Raw genomic sequence first — 9,933 nt, 5'->3', positions numbered from 1 at the left:
CCGCAGAAATCACTTGGTTAGTCCGATTGCTTGTAGATCTATCAGCTTCACCCACTTTGCCAGTGCCTGTTCACTCGGATAGCCAAGCCGCCATCCACATAGCTCGTAACCCAGTTTTTCATGAATGAACCAAACATGTGGAGTTGGATTGTCACTTCGTTCGTCAACAATTTCTGTCCGGTTTGATATCTCTCTCTTTTGTTCCGTCCGAATCTCAGCTCGCCGATCTATTTACCAAACCCTTATCTGGGGGTTCTCATCGGAGCATTTTATCCAAGCTGGGGGTCCATTCTCTCCCCTCCACCTTGAGGGGGGATGTTGAAACAGAAGAAGCTGTTGTCCAAGAAGAAGAAGAAGAAGAAGCATCGCAGCAGATGCTGCGGATGAAGCTCTGTTCTCCCAGAAGAAGAAGAAGCATCGAAGCAGATGCTGATGTTGAAACAAAAGAAGCATCCACACAGACTCCTGCAATCTAACCTTGACCGTTAGATTAAAAGAGTCTCTGACTCATCTAGGCCCTTCATTTGTTAAGTGCCAAGCACATGAGTGAGCACATGCTCACATTTGTATTAGTGCAAATACACTAAAGTGAGTATGGGATCACATAGTAAACAATATACCTTGTCTAGGAATCTTATACATACACTTTATATATGTATAGGAGGTAGATGTATATACAAGCCATGGTAGTGAATGTAAAGAGACAGTGAAAATTAATCTACATCAGCTCTTTTTTCATTCTTTCAGATTTTCTGTCCAGTGTCCGTTACCTATATTGGAGTCCGATAAAATTCGAATTTGCACGGGAAATCTCACATAAGGAGGGGGGGGATCACGACCCAATTCTCGCTATAGATCGTGACGGCGCCCAACGTTGCGGTTAGGCAAGCCAACAGTAAACTATCAACTTATTAATTTTATTACTTTTGAAATCATGATTTTTATTAAATATAGAAATTAATGCATTAAAAATCATGGATACATACGATATTAGTAAGATATAAAATAAAAAGGTGATAATATTTAAGCAAAACCATTAATATCTACTAAAATCTTCCAAAACTCGGTCTCACAAGTGCATGAACATCTACTAGGAGTGCAATACCAATACAACATCTATCAGGAATACAAAATAGACAGGATAACTTAAAAGAATATGGTAGAAACTCTATGTGCTGCGAATCGTATCATGGGATGCAGCTCACCGTAAAGTCCTCTCAATAGTTGCGCCCTTGCGCCCAAATGACTATCAGAAGTATATAGCTACAAAATAAGTGCAGAAGTGTAGCATGAGTACGTAAATCAATGCGTACCCAGTAAGTATCTATCCTAATCTCGGAGAAGTAATTAGGAGCGGACCTAGCGTATTACCGACGGGTTCAATTGAATCCATAACTTTTGACGCGGAATAAAAATTTACATATAAAAATTTAATAAAATTGCAAAAATAATATAAATGAAATCTTAACTTTCAAAATATAACATGTTCAATACTAAAAACTTTAAAAGCTGAACCCATATAATTTAAATCCTAGATTCATCTCTGAAAGTAATGACGAGGGGTCGACATCGACACTTACTAGTGGTCCAATGAATCAATATATTAAATTATGAACGAATATGAAACATAACAACAATAATGAGGTAAGAACTATAACTAACAAAAATCCTCCAACGTTATGACAATATAAATTTCTCAAATCTCACATATGTAAGAAATATGAGGCGCTATCTCAAACAGATAAGAAATATCATATAAATGCCAGGTCTCAACTAAAAGGGAAATCTCATAATTATTCGGACTCCTAGCGATATTACGCACGAGTTATGATGAGGTCGTACAGCCCGATCCAGAATAATGTGTACACTGCCGAGGATCGACCGACGCGAATCATATATGCATCTCAAATATACCGTCGAAGCGTTCGGCCCGACCCACAAGAAGAGAAGAAACTTATCGAATTGCGAGTCATGTGTTTGCAACACAAGAACAGGAACTTAAAGTAAGCATAACTATTACTAGCGATGAAATATCCCGCCAAGCACCTCAAGGTAATGAGGTTCGTTCTAACATGATCTCTAATCAAATTACATTTACAAGTTTTTTGTAATTAAACTAACAAATTGAGTTCAGGTAATACAAATATGGCATATTAAAGTCCTAAGTCTACCCGGACATAAGCATGATTTTAGATACATACGGACTCTAGTCACCTCGTACATACATAAATCCAATAAAAAGTAGCACATAACAAATACAGTACCTACAAGGTAGTTTCCCTTTCACAAGGTTAGACAAGAGACTTGCCTTGCTCCAAAATTTGATAACCGGCTCCAACGCCTCTCTAACGCCTCAAACCGAAGTCAAACGATCCGAAACTAATCAAACAACGTGCAAACCAATCAAAATATACTCGAATACTCATAATTTATAACAATTTTTAACTTCCTCGGAAAGTCAACAAAGTCAACCCTCGGGTACACGTGCCCAAATTTCGAAAATTATCAAAAATAAATATTACCCATAACTTATATAGTCTATATTCATAAAATTATCAAATTTTGTCCATGAATTGACCATCAAATCAAGGATTTATCATTTCTCAACTTTGGGGCTCATAATTTCAATTTCTACAATTCAAATACGGATAAAAATAATAAACAACGGAAATAATCATGATAAAATATTAAAATAAAGTTTATATATTTACCCTCCTTGTTGAGATGAGAACAACGCCGCAAAAATCACCTCAAACGGATGTTCAAAGTACTAAAATGCTCGGTCTGCCTAGGTGATTTCTTCTTCTTTTCCTTCGCGGGACACCTTCGCGTTCGCAAAGAGCAAATTTTTGCGTTGACCGGTCAACCTAGAATTACTTCTTCGCGTTTGCGGGACCACTCTCGCATTCGCGAAGAACAAAAGTTCGCACAAAAAACTAACAATCTTTTCTGACACAAAAATATTTATAACTCTCTCATACGATCTCGAAATTCGATGATTCTTGTTGCTATGGTTCCGTAATTATTATACGGATCTAATGGTCCAATCTAAATACAAATCAAAGTTCGTTTTCTCAATATGGTACCTTTAATATCCAAAGAAATGACGCCGAAACATTAAATAAGAGCGCAACACAACTCAAACCCATCTGAAACACACTCGAGGCCCCCGGGACTCCGTCCAATCACACCAACCAGTCCCAAAACATAAGACAAACCTATTTGTGGCCTCAAATCACACCAAAAAACATCAAAGCTATGAATCGCGCATCAATTCAAGCCTAATGAACTAATGAACTTTTAAACTTCTAAAACTCAAGTTGAACCATGCCAAATCAACACGGAATGACCTAAATTGCATGAAAGTCCCAAGAGATCCAACGGACCTATACCTACTCCTGGAACCACAATCCGAACCCGATATAAACAAAGTCAACTATCGGTCAAACCTATCAACCTTCCAAACCTTCAATCTTCCAACTTTCACCAAAAAGCATCAAATCAACCTACAAACCTCTAAATCAAAATCCAGACCTACGCCTATGTCCAAAATCACCATCAGGACCTGACAGAACCGTCAAAACTCCGATCCGAGGTGGTTTACTTAAAAGTCAAACCTTGGTCAATTTTTCAACTTAAAGCTTCCGAATTGAGAATTATTCTTCCAAATCAAATCCAAACTTCTCGAAATCGGAACCAACCACATGTGCAAGTCATAATACATGAAGTGAATCTACTCAAAGTATCAAACCGCTGAACGATATGTTAGAGATTAAAACGACCGGTCGGGTCGTTACAGGGGGAGTAAAGTATTCTCTAATAAAGACGATTCCATACCCAGGACTCGAATTCGAAACCTCTAATTAAAAATAAAGCATCAGACTACCACAGCCCTCGTTAGTTCGATGCATGTATCTTTAAATGACACAATCGATGACGAAACCCAAAAATAAAAACAATTAAAAGTAACATGGCGTATCAGCAGAATGCACAAGTTGAATCAACAACTCTAAAAGGAAAAAGAAAAAAAAAAAAGGAGAATTATTACTTTACTAAAAGGATGATTGGTATAAAAATGATAAGTAGGGTTAGGTCAAATTTGAGTGCTATTTCAGAAAGCTAAGGATGATGAAGAAGTCGACGTGAATTAGATATCTCCATTGCATGACACCTGCGAAAATGCCCATGCACGCATTAATTAATTATTGCATGCAATGTATCTTAATTTCCAATTTTTTTTTATGAAACTTGTTTAAGTGGAATTACTTGGTCAGCTAAAGCTGGGTCAACACACCATTGCCTAGTATGGGTTTCCTTTCTTTTAATTCTTCCTCTCTAATCCTCTCTTTTACTTTTAATATTCCACAATATATAATACTTTATCCCTCTCTTGATTAACATTCAGTCATTGATATTTGATAGAGAGGAATCTTAAAAATAGCTAGACTAAAGGAGAGGAAACGGGGAAAGAAATTCAATCCCAGAGAAAAAAAAATTAATCACCCTCTTTTACTTGCATTTCTCATTTTCTACAAATTAAATTAAAGTGCTTTCTGCATTTGAGTTGATATCATGTTGTATTATAGAGTTGGCAGACTAAAATTAAAATAATTATAAAAAATTAATTGGATAGATCAATACTATATTAAGATCTAATTAAATGGTTATTGAATTTAATTCTTTTGGGATATTTTTTTTTTTTACAAAAACTTATAGTACTAATTAAAGTAAAATTGTTAACAAACTGATTTTCCGTTATGAAAAAGTTGTATGAATGTCTAAAAGAATGGAATGTTTTTACCCTTTAAACTGTACTTCTTCTGGAAAGTTTTGCTTAAAAATTAATGAGACATCAAATCCTCAATCGCTGGACGTACTTCTTACGTTATTTAACTGATTTGACCCTTTAGTACGGAATGGGAGTATGGGACTTAGGTTAGATAACTTCCATTTTATGGTTCCTTCACTTTCTATATCAGAAACACTTTCTTCTACATAAAAAGAAAAGAGTACAGGAATCATCTATGTGTGTATAAAACTCACAATTATCAAAAGAAAAAAGCAAAACATAACTTTAATCATGAATATTAATTATTTCTCAGTTTTTTCTCACATGATTAATTTTCTCTTAATTAGAAGAGCATTCTTCTAGTGTTTGGTTGCTTGCTGGTCAAGTGTCCTTAAGTCTTATTTAATAGAATTTGCAAAAGTTGAACATATTATGGGTCAGAAGATTTACCAACACATTTGGAAATTTTAGTAAGATTTGTCCACATTGTGGCAGGACTAAAAAAAGTAGAGAAAATGAAAGAGGACAAAAGAAAGATCAACTTATCTTGGTAAACCATATTGTACTATTCTAGAGGGCTAGAATTGATAGAGATATATTAATTCATTACATTAATTAATAATTATTATTCTGACATCATGAAGCAATAATAGACTAATTAATGTTGCCGTTCGCCGAACAGTATCGTGAAAACCTTTTGTTTTATAGAACAAAAAAGTTAAATATATTTTGTGGGGCCATAATACTTATGGTGCTTGAACAATCATTTCTGAAATATTGTTTAGAAAAGTCTTCTATTGTTATAAAACAATAAAAGAAGAAGAACAATATTACAGAGAAAGAAAGAGTAATTCTTATTGAATTTTGGGATGATTTACAATGGGGTAAGACCCCTCTATTTATAGGGAAAAAATGACTTAGCCACAAAGTAAAACTCTCTACAAGATAGACATTCACTCTAAATAGAATTCTATTCATAACACTCCCCCTTGAATGTCTACTCGATAAGTAATGTGCCTCATTAAAATCTTAACTAAAATAAAACCCAATGGTAAAAAAATTCTAGAAAAGGAAAAAGAGTACACATGTTTAATAATACGCCTTTTAGTTGTCTCGTTAAAAAAACCTTGCAAGGAAAACCCAGTGGGACAAAGCCTTGTAAGGGAAAAAGAGTGCAACGACATTAAACTCCCCCTGATGAGAGCATCATTTCACATCCTTGAGCCTTCATATCCCAATCTTGTGTATTAGCTTCTTGAAGGTTGACGTCGGTAGAGATTTTGTGAACAAATCAGTCATATTATCACTTGAACGAATCTATTGCACATTTATATCATCATTCTTTTGAAGATCATGTGTGAAAAATAACTTTGGTGAAATGTATTTTATTCTATCTCCTTTTATGAATCCTCCCTTCAATTGAGCTATGCATGCTGCATTATCTCCATATAAAATTGTGGGTAACTTGTCACATTTCAAATCACATTTGTCTCAAATAAGATGTATTATAGACCTCAACCACACACACTCTCGACTTGCTTCATAATAGCAATTATCTCTGCATGATTAAATGAAGTAGCCACAATTGATTGCTTACTCGATCGCCAAGATATGACAGTGCCTCCACAGGTAAATACATAACCTGTTTGAGACCGAGCCTTGTGTGGGACAGATAAATACCCAGCATCAGCATAACCAACAAGATCGGGACTGCAATTGTTGCCATAAAATAAACTCATATCGGTAGTCCCTTTTAGATACCGCAATATGTGTTTGATTCCATTCCAATGTCTCCTTGTAGGAGCAGAGCTATATCTTGCTAAGACATTAACTGAAAAAGTTATGTCAGGCCTTGTAGTATTAGCAAGATACATTAGTGCACCAATTGCACTAAGATATGATACTTCAGGACCAAGTAGCTCTGCATTCTCTTCTTGAGGCCGGAATGGATCTTTATTCACATCAAGTGATCGAACAACCATCAGAGTACTTAATGGATGTACTCCATCCATGTAAAACCATTTCAATACCTTTTCTATGTAGGCAGATTGATGAATAAAAATTTCGTTTGCCAAATGTTCAATTTGCAAACCAATACATAATTTTGTCTTTCCGAGATCTTTCATCTCAAATTCCTTCTTTAAGTAATCAATTGCCTTTTGGAGTTCTATAGGAGTTCCAATAAGGTTTATGTCATCAACATATACGGCAAGTACAACAAATTCCGATGTTGTTTTCTTTATAAAAATACATGGGCAAATGGCATCATTTATATAGACTTCCTTTAATAAATACTCACTAAGACGATTATACTACATTCGTCATGATTGCTTTAGACCATACAACGATCTTTGCAATTTGATTGAAAATATTTCCCGGGACTTTGAATTATTTGCTTTAGGCATTTTAAATCCATCGAAAATTTTCATGTATATCTCATTATCAAGTGAGCCATAAAAGGTAGGCGGTAACCACATCCATTAAATGCATGTCAAGCTTTTCATGGACAGCAAAACTAATGAGATAACGGAATGTTATAGCATCCATAACGGGTGAATATCTCTTCATAATCGACACCAGGCCTTTGTGAAAATCCGTGTGCAACAAGGCGTGCCTTATATCTTTGTACCTAGTTTTTCTCATTTCTCTTGCGTACAAAAATCCATTTATAGCCAACAGGCTTAACACCATTAGGTGTTTGGACTACAGGTCCAAAAACTTCACGTTTTGCAAGTGAATTCAACTCTAATTGGATTGCTTCTTGCCATTTTGGCCAATTAAGTCTTTGTCGGCATTCTCCAACAGATTGAGGTTCAAGATCCTCACTTTCTTGCGTAATGCTAGATGCAACATTATATGCAAAGACATAATCCACCACTATATCCACTCGATTCAACTTTGTCTCAATATCGATTGGATTTATTGATAGTTCCTTATTTTCTTGAGCCTCGGTCTTAGTGGATTCCTCATGAATCTCAGAATTTATTAAATTATGGATTTCTTCATGAGGTTCTTTCGTAATGTCATTTTGATCATTGTTTTCCTTTTTCTAGGATTTCGATCTTTGGAACCTAATGGTCTGCCACATTTTAGGCGTGCTTTTGACTCATTAGCTATGACACTAGAAGATTGTCCAATAGGGACATTTTCACACCTCCTTTTTCTACCTACACCCCCGGAAGGGCGTAAAAGGAGTTTTTCCATTTAAAGGACAATCAGAACGGGATTTAATTATTAATTAATTCAGAGTCGCCACTTGAGAGATTAATGGTGTCCCAAGTCACCGATTGAATCCCGAACCGAGGAAATTTATGACTCTGTTAACAATCTGCGAACCAGAAATCTGAGTAAGAAATTCTGTTAACCTGGGAGAAGGTGTTAGGCATTCCCGAGTTCCGTGGTTCTAACACGGTCGCTTAACTGTTGCATTTGATTTTATCTGATCTTTATACCTGCTAGCTTATGTGCATTCTATTCGTAAACCGCTTTTTATCATTATTTATTTTAAGAGAATTGCGACGTCGTGAAAACGCGTTTAGAACCCCGTCGCAATCAATGCACTCGCGGTTGTCAACACATTTCGACTTCGTCGAGATTCGAAATTTGGGTCGCATCAATGCGCACCCGAGTTTAAGAAATTAATTTAATTAAATCGTGTCTAAAGATTCTAACGTAATATTATTTTGGGGAAGGCCGTGAACTTCGCTAAATGGCTCTCCCAAATTCTAAGTAATTTTATGTAACCATTTTTGAGGGCCCCGCATATATGATTTTGTTTGGCGAGGTTCGTCTCAACATTTATTAAAAGACCCATTTAAGAGTGACTACAATTTTCTATTGATCACTTCTCTCTAAAAGAAGAAAGAAAACTAATTACGTGAAAACTGAACTATCCAGTGAAATCGTGCACTGAAATTCAGTAGTCCAAACTCAACAACGAGTTGGACCACTGATGGGCTTCAGCAACGGCCCACGCGGGCCATGGCCCACCTGACATTCCCTCTTTTTAGAAGATTTTAACACATTGGGCCCATAGCGTGAGAAACCAAGCCCAAACATGCACCTGAAGACATGGCTCAGGATCAAGCTTGGGTAATGACGACGGATGCAACTCCAAACACCCACCCAGCTTGATTGCTTAGGCAATTAATGTTTTGCCAAGGACTCAATAGTCCTAATCTCAGTTTAAGCAGAAATATGAATTCAAACTAACACAGAAGCTCGGATTACCTTTTAAATATCCTAGACTAAACTAAAAAAAACATGCAGAACCAAACCTATACTGATATTTAACTATACCAAATTAACAATTTATGAGCTCAATTTGAATACAAATAGCAGGAGACAATTGGAATTGCACAACCCATATGTAACAGTACCAATAACTCAAATCTAGCTGTAAAAAAAGATCAATTATCAACGTGTGTACCAAGCCAATCTAAACAGGTTATCTACCTACAGTGAAGTCAATGAGTTTAACAGTCCAATTATAACGAAACAGATGAACTACATATGTAAAGCATTAAGGCCAAAATCATGTAAACTACAACTCCACAGCAGATAGTTCACTTCAATCCGGATTCATATTTCCAGTGAAATGAAGATACATAGCGTCAAACTTCAGGATATGTACCTGGTTTTTTTTGAATTGCAGTGAAAGAAGAAGGAGTTAGCAGAAGCAGGTGAAACAACAGCAGTATCCAAAAGCAATATTCAGCAGCTCAGGGAGGATTAAACACCAGAAACTAAGCTCAAACAACAACCAAACAAGTGTGATTTAACACAAAACAGCTTCAACAAACACTAAGTAACGCAACTCGATTGCTGCCTCAACTGAAGGGCCTGAGCTGATTCAAATGAACTCAAAAAAAACCAACAGAAATAGATCCAGGAGACTGCTACGTCATGACAACCAAAAATCTGAGCTAGGTAGTGGTAAATCGAAAGCTAAGAATTGAAAGTCACTCAATGCCTAATGGAACAGTACTTCAGATCTGGAGTCTATAATAGCTAGAGTTTTTGGGAGCTCATAATGGCTGAAAAAGAAGACCCTTCCTCAAGGCACTTCATGCCCTTTTTATAGGTGACACAAGAAGGTGAATCAGATTTTGGTTTTCTTTTTAGTCCCTCCCCTATTTTCAGTT

Source organism: Nicotiana tabacum, chromosome 10 (assembly GCF_000715075.1).
Source record: "Nicotiana tabacum cultivar K326 chromosome 10, ASM71507v2, whole genome shotgun sequence".
Classification (NCBI taxonomy): Eukaryota; Viridiplantae; Streptophyta; class Magnoliopsida; order Solanales; family Solanaceae; genus Nicotiana; species Nicotiana tabacum.
This window is presented reverse-complemented; position numbering follows the sequence as displayed.